The following is a 19207-nucleotide window of genomic DNA, read 5'->3' as shown; positions in this document are numbered from 1 at the left end:
GAGATACCACCTCTAAGAAGAGCTGCTATTAAACAATCAGGAAACTATAAATGTTGGAGAGGATGTGGAGAAACTGGGACACTTATGCACTGCTGGTGGGAATGTACAATGGTGCAGCCACTATGGAAGACTGTTTGGCAGTTCCTTAGGAAATTAAATATCCAGCTGCCCTATGACCCAGCAATAGCACTACTTGGTATATATCCAGAAGAACTGAAAGCAACAACACAAACAGACATTTGCATATCGATGTTCATAGCAACATTATTCATAATCGCCAAAAGATGGAAACAAACCAAATGCCCAACAACAGATGAGTTATCAACAAAATGTGCTATATATACACAATGGAATACTATGCAGCAGTAAGACAAAATGACATCCTGAAGCACATGACAAGATGGATGAGCCTCAGGGACATAATGCTGAGTGAAATTAGCCAGACACAAAAGGACAGATACTGTACGATTCCACTTTTATGACCAGCATAAAGGTATAATCAGAGACATACAATACAGAATACAGTGGACTTAGAGATACACAGAAGCTAGAGATGGGTGAACCGTTAGCTAATGAAGATGAACTCCAATGTAAGGGAATAGACAAGAGCGAAAGTGATTCTCTAGTGGGTCTAGAAGTAATATTACCATATTGAAGATGAACAAGATTGAAAGGGATGGTATAGACCTACATATCCCACTGACTCACACCAGAAATATGAATGAGTTCTTATAAGAATTACTTCAAAGATATGATTCTTGTATAAAGAGTGTTTAAGTCCAGGGTATGGGGGGAAACTGTTATTGCATGCTATGAGCTATGTTCAAAATGAAACCAGCAGCACTACCACAGCAACAGCACAGGTAAATAATGGAGTAAGGGACAAGAGTCAAAAGGAGGTTTAGACCTTCTATTTGGTGAGGGTGTATTTATTGGTTTTCTGTCTCTTGGGAACAATGAAATTATCTAAAATTGGGAATGTTGATGGACTGTGGACTTTGGGCCCTCTACATGATGTCCGATGAAAGCAGGTGGCTGAAGGATGCACTGACACCGAGAAGTAGAATGGCGCACAATGGTGTATACTTATGAATGAAGGCTGTGCTGCTACAAAAAGGAACATTGTTGTGAGGAATGCAATGAATGCGAATGAAATGAACATGTGGGATATTTGGTGAGACAAAACAAGCCAGAAATAATAAAAGAACAATGGTATGGTCACCTTTAGAAAATGCTTATAAGAAAACAGGGGTATAGATTGTAAGCTTTTAGAGCAGACATATTAAGTCCAGAGTGGTGATTATTATTTCTGGATTTTGAGAGGATGTTTTATATATATATATATATAAAACCTGATATTTAGAGATAAGAACGAAGCTGAACAGATTGGGGTTAAAGTAATTAAGAACATAGGGGTAAGGAAGACAGTGTCTATATTTTAGAACCACACATACTCTTTGAGACCAATGAAAGAAAGGTTTATTTGATCTTGAACTGAAATTTTCTGTAGTGCATAATCTAATTCAACCTATCTGTATAGCTCATTTGAACAACTGAAACACAGAGGCACAGAATAAGAAAAAAGTCCTTTAATCCTATATAGGTTACTGTAATGCCTGGATACATCTTAGAGTACATTAAGCAGATAGTCAAAAAGTACTGGCAAAGTCCCCTGAGGGAGGGGAGAAAGACTATGGAACTATTAAACCTTACCATCAGGGAATCCCCTGATACTGTGTCAAACTTTAGGGACACCCAAATCAATAGGCCATGCCCTTGATCACGAGGCTTACTCTTGTGAAGCTTATGTAGGTAGCATAGAAGCTTAGACTACCTATAGACTTGCCTAAGAGTTACCTCTGGAGGGCCTCTGTTATTGCTCACATGTGACTTCAGTCTCTTTCAGTCCAACGCTGCAAGTGAAATCACTGCCCTCCCTCCTACGTGGGACATGACATCCAAGGGTGAAAGTCTCCCCGGCAACATGCAAGATGACTCCCAGGGATGAATCCAGACCTGGCACCGTGGGAACAATTACATCCGACCAAATGGGGGAAAGGAAGTGTAATTAATAAAGTATTAGTGGCAGAGAGAGTTCAAATAGTCTAGAGGCTACTCTGGAGGCTGCTTCACACAAGCTTCAGGTAGACCTTGCTACCTATCATAACCTGTAACAAAGACCATTCCATCCAATCCTAAAGAACACCTGGAGCAATATATAAGACTCCACAAGGGTTCCAGGTACTAGAGTAACTTTCCAGAAACCTACAACCTCCAGATGGATCCCTGGTCCAGATAAATCCAGAAACCAAGCCCAGCCTCTCCAGAACATCAGATAGTTCCATCTCCCTATCCCATATTAGTGACAGAACCTTACAATATCAATATGAAAAACTGCCGTAGCCCAAAAAAACCTAACTGAGAGGTAAGGAAAGATCAAAGGTGATGGTGGAATTATACCTTGAAGATAGGACTTAACAAATGAATATGAATGCTGAATCATTAAATTGATATCTCTTTTAGTCTCCAGTATTTTAGAGCAGCTAGAAGTAAAAACCTAAAATTGTGAAACTGTAACCCATGTCAAAGTCTGAAATATGTTCTACAACTAATTGCGGTGCTGTGCTTGGAAATTTATAGCTTTTTTATATATATGTTATTGTTCACAAAAAAAAAAAAGAAGGAAAAAAAAGTCAATTGTGATGATAAAAAAGTATTTAAGCCTGTTAGCCTCCTATATTCTGGAGCAGTTAGAAGGAAAAATAGGAGAGGATCGTATGGTAGCACATGACAAATTCTGAGATCTATCCTGCAACCACTTTTTGAAGAGTGCTTTGAAAACTATTGCTTTTTTATTTCTTTGCCTTGCATATATGTTATACTATACAATGAAAAAGTTTAAAATTTTTTTTTAAAAAAAAAGGTCTGGAGGAAGGCACAGAATTGAAGAATACCAGGAAAGGTAACTTAAAGGATAAAAAGAAGAAGAGGGAAAAGAATATATAGATTTGACAGAGAAAGTCCAAAGGATAAGAGGGTAGATTTAAGAAATGCCTTTACATTAATAACTCAGAATGTAAATGGACTAAACTCACCAAAAGATACAGATTGGCAAAATAGATTAAGAAATACAATCCAGCTACACGCTACTTACAAGAGACTCATCTTAGACACAAGGACACAAATAAATTAAAAGTAAAAGGATGGAAAAAGATGTTCCATCTTTCTGGTTATGCAAGCTGTAACCAAAAGAAAGCAGGAGCAGCTATACTAATATCAGACAAAATAGATTTTAAGTGGAAAGACATCATAAGAGACCAAGAAAGGCACTATATCTTAGTAAAAAGGACAATTAGCCAAGAAGAAATAACAATCATAAATGTCTATGCTCCCCATCAAGGAGATCCAAAGGACATGAGACAGACATTGGCAAAACTGAAGGGAGCGACAGATATTGCACAATAATAGTGGGAGACTTCAATACACCTCTCTCCTCTACAGACAGAACAATCAGAGAGAGGATCAACAAGGAAATAGAGAATTTTAACTCTTTGGGACCAAAGGAAGATAGGTTTGTTTTGTGCAGAACCTAAATTTCCTGTAGCATGTATTCTAACTCAACCTGTCTGGACAGATCATTTATACAATCCAAACACAGGGAGCCCAGAATAAGAATCAGGGCCTTTAATCCTCTATAGCTTAGTGTAATGCTTGGATACATCCCAGAATATACTAAGCAGATAATCAAAAAGTGTAAGTCCCTTGAGGGATGGGAGAAAATATATGGAATTATTAATCTTTACCACTGGAGAAACCCTGGATAATATATCAAACATTAGGGAAACCCAAATCAATAGGACAAGCCCATAACCTTGAGGCTTGCTCCTGTGAAGCTTATGTACGTAGCAGAGCTTAGCCTGCACATAGGTGTGCCTAAGAGTCACCTTCGGAGGACCTCTTTTGTTACTCAGATGTGGCCTTTCTCTCTAAGACTAAATAACTCTGCAAGTGAAACCATTGCCCTCCCCACTACATGGGACACAACATCAAGGGAGGAAAGTCTCCCTGGTGGCATGGGAGATGACTCCCAGGGATGTGACTAGCCCTGGCACCGTGGAATCAACAATGCCATCCTGACCAAAAGAGGAAAAATAAGTGTAGCAAATAAGGTATTAGTGGCTGAGAGAGTTCAAATAGAGGTGAGGGACTATTCTGGAGGTCACTCTTAGGCAAGCTACAGTTAGACAATACTACCTGTCATAACTTGCCAAACCCCAACCAAAACCATTCTTGCTAGACCTAAAGAATATCTAGGGCATTACATAAGATTCTACAAAGGTTCCATGTACCAGGGTAACTTTCCAGAAACCTACAATCTCCAGATGGGTCCCTGGACCAGATAAGTCCTAAAATGCAGAGGGGCCAGCCTCTCCAGAACATCAACTAGTTCCATCCCCCATCTCACATTATCAACAATCCCTTCCAACATGAAAAAGTTAAAATGTGCGTAATGCAAATATCTCTAATGAGTGGGAGAAAGATCAAAAGTGCTGGTGAAGTTAAACAGAAAAGGCAGGGTTTAACAAATGACTATGATTCCTGAATTATTCTATTAATATTTCTTTTCATCTCCAGTACCTGAGAGCAGCTAGAAGTAAAAACCTAAAATTGTGGAATTGTAACCAAACTCTGAAATATATTCTACAACTAATTGTGCTGTGTTTGAAAATTTATTGCTTTTTTGTATATATGTCATTTTTTCACAAAAAAGAAAAAAAGAAGTTAAATGTGTTGATAAATATATATATATATTCCTTCTCGCCTCCAATGTTTTGGAGTAGCTAGAAGGAAAAATCTGAGATGATGGTATGGCATCCATGACAAACTCTGGGATCTGTCCTGTAACTACTTGCTGAAGAGTACATTGAAAATTATTGCTTTTTTCTTTTTTGTATCTATATTATATCATACAATAAAAAAGTTAGAAAAAGGAATGAAGTTCTGATACATGCCACAACATGGACAGATCTTGAAGACATTATGTTGAATGAAGTAAGCGAGACACAAAAGGGCAAATATTGTATGATTTCACTGATATGAAATAACTCAAAAAATCAAAGTCATAAACTCAGAATCTAGAATATAGATTATAAAAAGAGAGTGGGGTTACAGAATAGAGAGTTAATGATTAAAAGATACAGTTTCTACTTAATATGATAGAAACATTTTGGTAATAGATGATGAAATTGTGAATGTAATGAACAGTACTGAATTATATATTTGAATGTGCTTAAAAGGAGAATTTAGGTTGTATGTTTGTTACTAGAATAAAAATTTTTTAAAAATGTACTTGGAAATTTACTACTTTTTTGTATATATGTTACATTCCACAATAAAAAAAAGCTAAAAGAAATGTAAAGGCGTCATAAGAGACAAAGAAGGACACTACAGATTAATAAAAGGGACAATTCACAAAGAAGCAATAATGATTATAAATATTATGAATACTGATCATAAATCAAGGCGCTCCAAAGTACATGAGACAAACATTGGCAAAACTGAAAGGAGTGATAGACATTTCAACAATAATAACGGGAGATTTTAATACACCACTCTCCTCTATAGACAGAATACATAGAACCAGCAGGCAGAAGATCAACAATGAAATAAAGAACTTAAACAATGTAATAAATGAATTAGACCTCACAGACATATATAGATCATTATACCCCAAAACACCAAGTTATACATTCTTCTCATGCTCATGGAATGTTCTCCAGAATAGATCATATACTGTGGCAGGAAACATCTTTATAAATGTAAAAAGAATGAAATTATTCATAATATTTTCTCTGATCTCAATGGAATGAATGTGGAAATCAATCACCACCAAAGAACTAGAATGTTCATAACTATGTGGAGATTAAATAACGCACTCTTAAACAATGAGTGGGTCAAAAAAGAAACTGCTAAAGAAATCAGTAACTATTTGCAGATGAATGAAAATGAGAATATGACATACCAGAACTAATGTGACACAGCAAAGGTAGGGCTGAGAGAGAAATTTATTGCCCTGAATGTCTTTGCCTATATTGAAAGAGAAGGAACAAAATTTGAGGACTTAAACTGAGTACCTGGAAGAACTAGAGAAAGAATAGCACACTAACCCTAAAACAAACAGGAAAAGAAAAATAAAGATTAAAGCGGAATTAAATGAATTGGAAAACAAAAGAACCAAAAGTTGGTTGAGAAAATCAATAAAATTGATAGACTCCTTGCTAAGCTGAAAAAGAATAAAAGAGAGAGAATGCAAATAAACAAAATCTGAAATGAGAGGGAGATTGTTACGATGAACCCTGAAGAAATAAAAAAAAAAAATCATGAGACGATACTATGAACAACTATACACTAACAAACTAGACAACTTAGAGGAAATGGACAAATTTCTAGAAACACACAAGCAAGCTGTATCGACTCAAGAAGAAATAGAAGATCTCAACAAACCAATCACAAGTAAGGAGAGTCAATCAGTCATCAAAAATCTTCCTACACAGGAAAGCTCAGGGCCAGATGGCTTCACAGGGGAATGCTATCAAACATTCCAAAAAGAACTAATACTAATCCTGCTCAAATTTTTCCAAAAAATTGAGGAAAAAGGAATACTACCTAACTTACTGTAAGAAATTAACATTACTATAATACTAAAATAAGATAAAAATGCCATAAGAAAGGAAAACTACAGGCCAATCTCCCTAATGAATAAAGATGCCAAAATTCTCATTAAAATACTATCAAATTGAATACAACTACGTATTAAAAGAAATACATAGCACAACTAAGTAGGGTTTATATGAGGAATGCAAGGGTGGTTCAACACAAGAAAATCACTTAATGTAATACAGGATATTAACAAATCAAAAGGGAAAAATCACATGATCATCTGAATAGATGCTAAAAAAAAGTATTCAGCTAAGCTCAACATTCTTTTCTGATAAAAACACTTCAAAGGGTAGGAAAGAAAGATAATTTCCTCAATATCATAAAGGACATACATGAAAAACCCACAGCCAGCATCAGATTCAATGGTGAGAGACTAAAAGCCTTCCCTCTAAGATAGGGTATGACATAAGGATGCCCTCTGTCACAACTACTATTCAACATTGTATTAGAAGCTCTGCTAGAGCAATCAGGCAGGAAAAAGAAATAAAAGCATCCAAATTGGAAAGGAAGAAGTAAAATTTTCATTACTTGCAGATGACATGACACTATATTTGGAAAATCCTAAGAAATCTATGACAAAGCTTCTTGAGCTAATAAAAAAATACAGCAAGGTGAGAGAATTCAACATTAATGTGCAAAAATCAATGATGTTTCTATGCACAATATAGGAGGAACAAAAGTTAAAATATATTGGGTAGGGTGGGCCACGGTGGCTCAGTGCAGAGTTCTCTCCAGCCATGGTAGAGAACCAGGTTCATTTCCCAGTGCCTGCCCAAGTAATTAAAAAAAAAAAAGTGTATATAATATATATATATGGAAATACTAGTGGTCAATGAGAGGGAGGGGTAAGGGGTATGATACGTATGAGTTTTTTCTTTTTTTCTTTTATTCCTTTTTTTGGAGTGATGCAAATGTTCTAAGAAATGATCATGGTAATGAATATACAACTACTTGATGATACTGTGAGCCACTGATTATTTACTAAGTATGGAATGTTCATACGTTAAGAATGTTTGTGTTTGTGTGTTGTTTTGTCAATAAAAATATTTTTTAAAATATCATGCAACTTAATAACCAAAGAACAAACAATTTAGTTATAAAATGGTCTAAAGAACAGTCATTTTTCCAAAGAGCAAATACAAATGGCTAAAAGGCACATGAAGAGATGCTCATTTTTATTAGCTACAAGGGAAATACAGATCAAGACTACAATAAGATACCACCTCATACCTGTAAGAATGGCTGCTATTAAACAAACAGGAAACTACAAATGTTGAAAGGATGTGGAGAAATTGGGACACTTACGCACTTCTGGTGGGAATGTATACTGGCACAGTCACAATCAAAAAGTCTGGTGGTTCCTCAGAAAAATAAATATCAAGTTTTCCCTATGACCTGGCAATACCACAACTCAGTATATAACCCAGAAGAACTGAAAGCAGTGACACAAACAGACATTTGCACACCAATGTTCACAGCAGAATTATTCACAATCATCAAAAGATGGAAACAATCTTAAGTGTCTATCAAGAGATGAGTGGATAAAGAAAATGTGGAATATACATATGATGGAATATTAAGCAGCAGTAAGACAAATTGTGTCCTGAAGCACATGACAAGGTGGATAAGCCTTGAGAACATAATGCTGAGGGACATAAGCCAGACTCAAAAGGATAGATACTGTATGATTTCGCTCTTATGGCCACAGTAAAAGTAAACTTAGAATATACTTAGCTTATACTACAGAATATAAGGGACCTAGAGATACAAGCAAGCTAGATTTGGGTGAGTGGTTAGCTAATGAGGTTGAACTTAAATATAAGGGAGTGGACAGATGTGAATGCAGCTCATTTGTGGGTCTATAAGTAACACTGCCATATTGAAGGTGAACATGATTGAAAGGAGTTGCATTGAGCCATGTATCCCACCAATTAGCATCACAAATAAAAATAAGTTCTTGCATAAACTACTTCAAAGGTATGAATCTTGTACAAAGAGTTTAAAATATTGGGGTATGGGGGAAAACTACTCTTGTATGCTATGGGCTATGGTAACAAGAAGACATCAACAATACCCCAGTAACACCAAGGTTAAATAACGGGGGGGTGGAGGGGACTGACAAGAGTTAAGGAAAGGTTTGGATTTTCTATTTGGTGAGGGTGTGTTTATTGATCATTTTTCTCTTGGGCACAATGGAAATTGTCTAAAACTGAGACTGCTGATGATTATACCACTAAGTGAGGATAATGTGAGACATGGACTCTTGACTTTGGACATTACATGTGATGCTCAATTATTTCTAGACTTTGAGAGGTTATGCTATATATGTATAATCTGGTATTTCCCTGGAACTTTGGGTACCTGTGTGACACCTAAGATTCAGAGTAGGAGCTTTGCAATTCAGAAAGTCAGCACTGCCATATACAACAACTGTTAAAGAAAATGAAAAAGAGATCAGGCTTCAGTTAGAGATAAGAAGGAAGCTGATCTGGTTGGGAGTAAGGCAAATCAGAATACAGGGGTAAGGAAGACACTGACTGTATTTTAGAATTTCACCTACTCTATGAGACCAAAGGAAGAGAAGTTTCTTTTGTCCAGAACCTAAATTTTCTTTAACACATACTCTAACTCAATCTGTCTGGATAGAACATTTAAGCAATCCAAACAGAGGGAGTCCAGAATGGGAATGAGGGCGTGTAATTCTGTTTAGCTTAATGAAATGCCCAGATACATCCCAAAGTATGCTGAACAAATAATTTTAAAGTATTGGCAAAGTTCCTAGAGGGATGGGAGAACAAATAAAGAACTACTAAACTTTACTTACCGTTAGGGAAACTGCTGATACTGTCTCAAATATTAGGGACTCCCAAGTCAAAAGGCCAACCCCTTGATCTTTAGGCTTGCTCCTGTGAAGCTTATTTACATAGTGGAGAAGCTTAGCCTGCTACAGTTATGCCAAGAGTTACTTCCACAGGACCTCTTTTGTTACTCAGATGTGGCCTCTCTCTGCCTAAGCCCAACTGTGCAAGTGAGATCATTACCCTTCCCCCTATGTGGGGACATGACAGCCAGGGGTGAAAGTCTCCCTGGAAACGTGCACTATGACTCCCAGGGATGATCCTGGCACTGGCACCGTGAGACTGACAATGCTTTCTTGTCATCAGGGAATGACAGGAGGAAAAGAATTAAAACAAATAAGGTATCAGTGGCTGAATGAGTTTAAATAGAGTCGAGAGGCTATTCTGGATGCTACTCTTAAACACAAGTTTCAGCTAGATATTGCTATTCCTCATGAAATCCCAACCAAAACCATTTCTGCCAATCCTAAAAAAAACCTAGAGATTTATCTGAGATTCTGTAAAGGGCCCATGTACTATGATTACTTTCCAGAAACCTACACCTTCCAGCTGGGCTCCTAAGCCAGATAAGTACTGAAATCCAGAGGAGTTAGCCTATCCAAGAACATCAACTACTTTCATCTCCCTATCACATACTGTAGACACCCCTTTCTTTCCAACATGAAAATGTTAGAATGGACGTAGCCCAAATACCCCTAAAGATTGGGAGAACAATCAAAGGAGAAGGAGGAGTTATAATTGAAAAGATGGGATTTAACAAACAATGGGTGACTGCTGAATCATTATATTGATTTTAATCTCCAGTGTTTTGGAGAAGCAGAAGGAATAACCTAAAATTGTGGAATTGTAACCATATCAAACTCTGAAATCTGTTCTACAACTAATTATTACAGTGTGCTTTCAAATTTATTGCTTTTTTGTATATGCTATTTTTCACACACACAAAACAAAACTATGTAAACTGGGAAAATTTTTAATGGGTTTAAAACTTTCAGAAGAAAAACAAAAACTCCTATTTCTAATTTTATACTTTTCTTCACTGAGGAGAATATAATTGGTAATTTGTGCTTGAACACATAAGGCCTATGCAGAAGTTACTGGAAATGTGGGGCCTAAAGGTCCTGTGCATTCCAAATATAAATACCAGGTAGAGTTTAAGAAAATAAACCTCTCACCAGTATATAACTAAGCGCAACACATACAAAATGTATGGAATATAAAAAAATTAGTTAAAATGTATCAAAGCAATATCACTTTATATCTCAATACTAGGGTCTACGAATCCCCTGAAAAGGAATGCAGATTTTTATCATGTGAATATGTACATTTTTCTGAAGTAAAGAAGGTCGTAGTTTTTATCATATTCTCAAATGTAGAGAATTGACCTAGAAGTCATTTAACCACACATTTAGCAAAGTTCTCTTCTCAAAAACAGCTCTGTTCATACAGCATGAATTAGACAATCAAAGGATAAAGGTGTCAGGTACATAACTAAATTCAAAATCAACCTTCAAGCTGTAAGGTCTCTTCAAGATGAACCAAAGGCAAATACCATACAGGCTTTACACAAAAGTGACCTAAAAAAGCACATAAATGTAAAGAAGTTCTCCCAGTGTGTTGGTTTGAATCTGTGGTGTACCCCAGAAAAGCCACATCCTTCAATCCCCATTCAATATTACTGGATGGGAATTTTATTAGATTATCTCCATGGAGATGTGACTCCACCCATTCCAGGTGGGTCCTGAATAGTTTACTGGAATCCTTTAAAAAGAGAAAATATATTTGGAAAGAGCAGCAGACCACACAGCCAGAGACATTTGGAGATGAAGAAGGAAAACACCCCGAGGGGAGCTTCATGAAACAAGAAGCCTGGAGAGAGAGCTAGCAGATGTCATCTTGCTCACCATGTGCCTTTCTAGTTGAGAGAGAAACCCTGAATATTATCAGCCTTTTTCAACCAAGGTGTTTTTCCTTGAATGCCTTGGAGTGGACATTTTTATAACCTTGCTTTAATTTGGACATTTTTGCAGGCTTAGAACTGTAAACTAACAAACAACTTAACAAATTCCCCTTTTTAAAAGCCGTTCCATTTCTGGTATATTGCATTCCAGTCACTCGCAAATTAGAACACCCAGCAAAAAAGGTAATTTACAAGTTTGGTGACACACTGCTATTTTATGATTGGAATGGCACTGTCCTCCCTCATCTCCTATAAAAAGGGTTAATTAAAATAAATTAGGATTTCATTTAGTAACACATTTAAGAATAACTAGAAAAATTCTGAAATAGTTCACATTCAAAGCTATGATTAAATGAAATAAAGTACAAAGAAAATATTCTAATTAATTTTCTCCTTTCAATTTTTCTTTCTCACTTAAGCTGGAATAAGAATTAATTTTTGCCTACCATATAATTCTCTAACTATAATCCTAGACATTCTTAGGCAGCAGTCCCCAGTCTATGCAGGCCTGGTCAAAAGAACTGAGTTATTGTGACTAGCTGAGGTTACTACAATAACCTAGGGGCAAGGTCATGAGAATTGATTTGGTGTAATGGCTACAATAGGATGGACAGATAGGACATATATACTTCCTCAACAATTTCATGTGATAAAGCCTTTCTGATTCATTTCAAAACCTACAATTTAAATTTACTGGGCTAATATTTCAAGCTTATTATTTCACTGTTGCAATTATTTTCTCAAAAATCACAGGCCAACTTCTAACTTTAAAATATCTCTTTTTCTGAGCTTGAACATAAAAATCTTAGTCTGTTTCAAATTTTAAAAGTATACTACCTCTTCCCATGCCTGCCCATGCAAAAGAAAAAAAAAAGTATACTACCTCCATGCTTAGAGAACTGCAGATAAATTCAAAGGGCTTTCTGACTTTTGGGTCTTTTTCAGACATTTGTAGTCAAGCAAAAATTAAATGATCCCTATAAATAAAGCAATTAGAAGCAGGTCTCCTGACCAAGCAAAACAAAGTATGGTTTAAAAAGTACTATAATGCAAAGAAAAAGGTTATACCATGTTACTGTAAATGTGGATACTATAATAAACTGAAATATTAATCAAATATTCTAAGCTCTAAAATCCTTTTCAAGAGCCATTAACACCCTTTAGGTAATCCTCTGATGACACAAAATTCTGCTCTTCCCTCCAAAAACAAAAAGGTTAATTTTATATCAATTGTCACGTCTCCTTCAATCTTAAAGCCAGCCACACAGATTCTGAATCCTACAAAATATGGCTTCAAAGCCCTAGCCTAATTGCTGATATCAAGCGCTCAAATAAAAATAAAACCTCTGCATAGTTAACTGACAGAAGATACCCTCTGATAGAGAAAAGAATATTGGTTTTTAAAACTAAAAATAAAGCATTGAAATAAGGAATTTTTAGGAAGTATGTGGGAAAGAAGGCAAAAATTAGTTTGAGAAAAGAACCATGATCTCCACCTAACTATACAGCAAACCTTGTATGTGTGGCTTTTCTAGGAAAAAGGAACCACACTTTTCACCATTATCTTAAAATAGTGCATAGTCACCCCCTTCCAAAAGGCTAAGAGCTACTGATTTAAACCAAGAGAAAAGAAAAACTCAAAAACATGAAATCAAACCAATTCAAAATGAATTCAAAGTGTACCTTCGCATTAATCACTATTGGGGATATGTCAGCAGAGAACAAGCTCCAGTTTGGTCCTCTTCCCCCTAGGAACTAAGGTAACAAATAGCTTTCCCAGAGAATGACCTGAAAGGCAAGGAGGTGTCAGAGAGGAAAATGTAGAAAAAGCAGTAATCAGAATAATGAGCGGAACTGCCAGTGACTCAGTTCAGTATGACTGAAGGAGGAGGGAGGAGTGTTTAGAGATATATTTTTGCAGACAAGTCCTTGTAAAGTGTCTCCAATTATAGGGCACTTTTTAAATTGTTTTATTTTAAACAAAGAAAGCAGTCTTTAGGAAAGAAAGTCAGCCTAAAACAATCTCAATCAATGCTAGTTTGGGATGCTCATAGAAAGTCACCTGACACAGCAAAAAGACCAAAATGTTAACATGGACTCACTGATTTATTCCTGCAGGTATCATAAAAAGCCTTTCAAAGATCATTTTAACAAGGAATACATATGTGATTATGTTGTGTAGGTCACATGTACCCTTAAGTATATAGATGGGATAAAACTGTGGGCTTGGAATAAAACTTCCAGTGACAGTATTATACATAGATTGTGAAAGTGCTAAATCTCAATCAACTTAAACAGGAGAAAGATAATGGCTCAAAAAGTAGCTCTAATGATGAACAGGACATACATGATGTCAAAGATTGACGTAAAAAGTTTGAATTGCTTAGGAAATGGGAGGGTGAAAAAAAGTATTCAAAATTAATGTACTATTTTGTATATATTATTTAAAACAGCATGTGTAAATTCATAAATATACTATATGTAAACAATGTAATTTATCTGCATTCTTAAAACAAGCTAACACAGTGAAGTATGAAAAATTTGTTTTTTCTAATTATTTCAATGGCAAATTATGGGACAGACTTATAATTGGGGTCAACGTATATTTAAGCATATACAGGAAATGATATTTGAAGCCTTATAAATAAATGAGCTCTCAAAGAAATAGTAAATGAGCCAGCATTTATATTTAGATGTTATAACATTTAAGTAATAGATAGAAGGACGATTTGTGGATATAAGCAGTCAGCGAAAATGCCAGAAAACAACAGCATATTCTCTGCCTTTAGTGGGCATCAGAAGTACTAGCAAAGCTGGTACAGATGCTTGAGGTTAGGCTCAGACACATTCACTTGGAAAAAGTAACACAAGAAACTCTATCACCTGCCTTGCCTATTTGCAAATCCCTGCTGTAGGGTCAGAGTGGGTAAGAAATGTTTGCTAGTCTTAAATGGTTGAGATTCACAGGTGACTTAAGAGGAGGTCCCTGGTAGCCTCAGGGAGCAAGGGCTAGGCGGCAGTGTAGGGGGGGAAAGGTGACTTAAGAGTCAGTGTGTAAATTATATAGTGAATGGAAGGTGAGGGATTTTTAAGACAATTTAAGGATACACAAGGTGTCTGTGGGGGTGCCTTGAGGTTCTGGGACCAGAGATAGAGAAAAAAAATCATTATCTTAAGTGATAAGGAACAAAAAAGGTACCCAGTGGAAGTCTCCCAATCCAGGCTCAAGAACTTATACCCAGAGTTAAGAGAACTGGCTCAGTAGTCAAATAACTTGAACTGAAATCCAGGCTCAGTCAGGGACTGTGTGATCCTCAGCAGTCACTTAACTAATCTATGCCTCCGTTTCCTCATTTGTAAAATAAGGACAATAATTGTACCTGAGTGAAATTAGCCAGACACTAAAGGATAGATATTGTATGATTCCACTTTTATGACCAGCATAAAGGTATAATCAGAGGCTTATAATACAGAATATAGGAGACTCAGAGATACATAGAAGCAAGAGATGGGTGAACCGTTAGCTAAAGAGGTTGAACTCAAATGTAAGGGAATAGATAGGAGTGAAGGTGGTTCTCTAGTGGGTCTAGAAGTAATATTATCATATTGAAGACAAACAAGATCGAAAGGAATTGTATAGACCTACATGTCCCACTGACAAACACAAAATATGAAGTAGTTCTCGCAAGAATTACTTCAAAGATATGATTTTTGTACAACCAGTGTTTAAATCTAGGGTACAGGGAGGAAATTGCTATTGCACGCTATGAGCTATGTTCAAAAGGAAACCATCAGCACTACCACAGCCAACAGCAGAGGTAAATAATTGGGGGAGGGACAAGAGTTAAGAGGAGGTTTAGATTTCCTATTTGGCAAGGGTGTGTTTATTGGTTTTCTTTCCCTTGGGAACAATTAAATTATGTAAAATTGAGAATGTTGATGGACTGTGGACTTTGGGCCCTCTTCATGATGCCCTATGAATACAGGTGGCTGAAGGACGCACTGACAGAGAAATAGATTGCTGAATTATGGTGTACGCTTACGAACAAAAGCTGTGCTGCTACAAAAAGAAACAAAGTCGTGAGGCATGCAACGATGTGAATGAATATGTGGGACATTTGGTGAGACAAAATAAGCCAGAAACAAAAGAACAAGAGTGGTATGGTCACCTTAGAAACTGCTTAAGAAAACTTTTATAAGAAAACTAGATCGTAAGCTTTTAGAGCAGACACATTAAATCCGGTGATTATTATTTCTGGATTTTGTGAGGCTGTTTTATATATATATATATATAATTTGATATTTAGAGATAAAAACGAAGTCGAACAGGTTGGGCTTAAAGTAATTCAGAACACAAGGGTAAGGAAGACCGTGTTAGGGAGGTGAGGAGGAATGGGGAGTGAGGAAGGAAGGGCAACCAATATAAGACTGCCACCTTTTTACTTTTTGTTCGCCAAGCAAAGACATTTTTTAAAGTATCTAGGGTAGTCCATGGCCACGGTGGTTCAGCAGGCAGAGTTCTCATCTGCCATACTGGAGACCCAGGTTCGATTCCAGTGTCTGCCCATGAAAAAAAAACAAAACAAAAAAAGTATCTAAAATCATTTCAAAAAGACAATTTTACCCTAAAAAGTAAGTTTAATTGAATAGAAAAAGTCACTACATTATCATTTTTATCAATTTATTGAAGGCTGAGTCAGCACCCGATCGGAAACTTCTTCAGTACTCAATTTGATTTATTCTGCTAGCAAAACTTTCCTTAAAAGGATTTTCCTTAAAAGTTTTCATAAGACTTCCCTTTCGAAAGCCCATCAGAACAGGAATGCTATATTGAGTACTGCAGCCTCTTATTTTCTCCCCACCTTCTATTTCTTCTTTGTAGTCCCAAACTCCTCAGCCCCCTCTCATACTTCTTTTTGTTGTTCCTTCAGCTTTTCTCCTTACAAATACTTCTAGAATTACACATCAGAAGTGTCTAAACCAAAAGCACCAGAAGTGTTACATTTCTCACTTTAGTAGCTAATTTAAGATACTCCAAGGATCAGACACTCCTAACACCCTGAGGAATAAGATGCACAAAAAAGCACAACTAAAAGCTAAACAAGCTAAGAATAATGTCATAGCCTTAAATGAACCTTACTTTAAAATTTCCAGAGTTGTAAATTTAAAAGTTACATAAAATGTTTTCTATGAGAACTTTTCAAATAATTAAACTTTTAGTGTTTGAATATTTCACAAGGGTTAATGACAGTAAACACAGCAAAGTGATTAGTAATATGATTCTAAACCTCTGTTTAATAGTATTGTCAACTTTATCAGCTCTTTTTAAAAGAAAATAAGAAGCAGGGAAATTATGCTATTAGTTTAGATGGGCTAAGGATTAAGTTGGAAAACGAACTTTAGTGGATCAAAATGACTCATTTAAAATAGAATTTTCTAAGACAGCCTATTTCAAAAGGAAAAAAAGCACATTTTAATCTAAGAGATTTAAGAGAAATAACCTAAAGCAGAGATAAATTTCCAATTAAGTACTATTTGATCTTGAAATACTACTTGAGATTATTTATGATGCAAATATCTTAAGGTCACTACAAGTCAAAAAAAAACACTGTATGGATTCAATACCATGAAGTTTCAATACCGCCAAACACAAATTTATTCATTTATTTACCAAACACAGCCTGGGCATCTGACATGGTAGGCACTTCACTGGCACTTGAGGGATAAAAAGAACGCCTAAGGTGACAGCTATTGCCCTAAAGTAATTCACAGTCAAGAGAGGGAGAAAAATTTAAGAACAGTTTTTGAAAGATAATAGAAACAAATGTCAAAAGCTGATTGAAATAAGCCCAGGTTTGATCTCACAAATAATCACAAAAAGCACACATTTAAAACTAGAAGTCCTTGTTTTAACCTAGCAAACTGATGAAGATTATAACTGTAATGAAAAGAATAAACTCTCATACATTCCTGGTAGGAGTATAAATTGGCATAAATTTCCTGAAGAGCAATTTGGCAATATGAATCAAAGATTTAAAAAATATCCACACTGTCTGACACAGCATTTCTACTTTCTGGATTTTATTATAAGAAAATCATCTTGGATGTAAATAAAGACTGGCTAAGGAGCGATGCTCATAACATTGTTTATAACAGGAAGAAAAGGGAGGAGGAACACTCCAAATGTCGAAAAATAAAAGACAGAAAAAGCTTCCAGGAAGAGAACTATCAGGAAAAACGTTACCCAATGGGAATGAGTACTCAGTTTGTGCTGGTTTGAAAGGATGTATGTCCCCTAGAAAAGACATGTTTTAATCTAAATCCATTTCATAAAAGCAGAATAATCCCTATTCAATACTGTATGTTTGAAACTGAAATAAGATCATCTCCCTGGAGATGTGATTTAATCAAGAGTGGTTGTTAAACTGGATTAGGTGATGACATGTCTCCACCCACTTGGGTGTGTCTTGATAAGTTTCTGGAGTCCTATAAAAGAGGAAACATTTTGGAGAATAAAAGAGATTCAGAGAGAACAGAGCAGAATGACGTAGCCACCAGCTAGCGACCTTTGGAGATGAAGAAGGAAAATTCCTCCTGGGGAGCTTCATGAAACAGGAAGCCAGGAGAAGAAGCTAGCAGATGATGCAGTGTTCACCATGTGCCTTTCCAAATGAGAGAAAAACTCTGAACTTCATTGGCCTTCTTGAATCAAGGTATCTTTCCCTCGATGCCTTAGATTGGACATTTCTTGTTTTAGTTGGGACATCTTCTTGGCCTTAGAACTGTAAACTAGCAACTTATTAAATTCCCCTTTTAAAAACCATTCCATTTCTGGTATATTGCATTCAGGCAGCTAGCAAACTAGAACATAGTTCCTACACAACAGAAGTCCTTATAGGTGGGCTAAGAATAGGCCAAATGTTACTTAACAAAAATAACTATATTCTACTTTTACCCTATACTATTTGTGAAATTTACAGGATGGCTCAGAAGAAGCCAGCAGACTTGCCCTATAGCAAGAGTCATGGTTTTATCATGTTTTGTTCATTCTAAAACACATATTTTCCCCATAACTTAACATCTCTGTTAGCCCTGAATCTTATAACCAATATAAAAAAGTCATAGTTTAATTGGCAGTGCTTTTCTTAGTGGTACATCTTACAATCAATGGCATCTTCTATTTGATAAAATATATTATATTATTCCCTAAAAGTCAACTTCAAGTAGTTAAGTAAGCATAAAACAGCTGGAAATGAAGTCTCTTTAAGAGCAGAAGACACAAAAAATATGAACCACAAGCAATTTTTTAAAAAGGTAAACTTTCTTTACAGATTTTCAGAGACCAAAAAGCTTATGGCCAGATATTTATGATTAAATAAATTGCTTCAAGCTATGAAATACAAATGAAGATACTCAATGTATAAATAAAGGACACTTTATTTATCCCACTTACACATATCACCTCTGACGATGCTGAACACTGTACCCTGTACTCCTAGACAGCAGCAATGGGGAAGAAATCCCCTTACTCTTTTGTGTTCTAAGAAAAGGCTAACCATAAAGGACCACCTTCCCTTTGTATATTCCAAGATAGTAAGCAATATATCTCAAGAGCCTTAAAACTCTTAAAATAATCTTATGACCTAGGAATCTATCTGAAAGAAGTAAT

General features: G+C 36.0%; 1 protein-coding gene across 7 annotated transcripts in view; it reads right to left on the bottom strand.

Annotated features, from left to right (window-relative positions):
* The window catches only part of MAP3K4 (mitogen-activated protein kinase kinase kinase 4), a 176181-nt gene that overhangs the window by 129628 nt on the left and 27346 nt on the right, over positions 1–19207 (bottom strand). The window contains exon 1 of one of the 7 annotated variants that reach the window (XM_077120787.1): positions 9545–13218. The exons of the other annotated variants lie outside the window; for them this stretch is intronic. The gene's annotated coding sequence lies outside the window, so the exon portion shown is untranslated. Of the gene's footprint in view, positions 1–9544; positions 13219–19207 lie in introns of those variants that run through there. 7 annotated transcript variants of the gene reach the window in all.

This window comes from Tamandua tetradactyla, chromosome 11 (genome assembly GCF_023851605.1).
Source record: "Tamandua tetradactyla isolate mTamTet1 chromosome 11, mTamTet1.pri, whole genome shotgun sequence".
Classification (NCBI taxonomy): Eukaryota; Metazoa; Chordata; class Mammalia; order Pilosa; family Myrmecophagidae; genus Tamandua; species Tamandua tetradactyla.
Note: the sequence above shows the minus strand (reverse complement) of the source record. Positions and strands in the feature narration are given on the sequence as shown.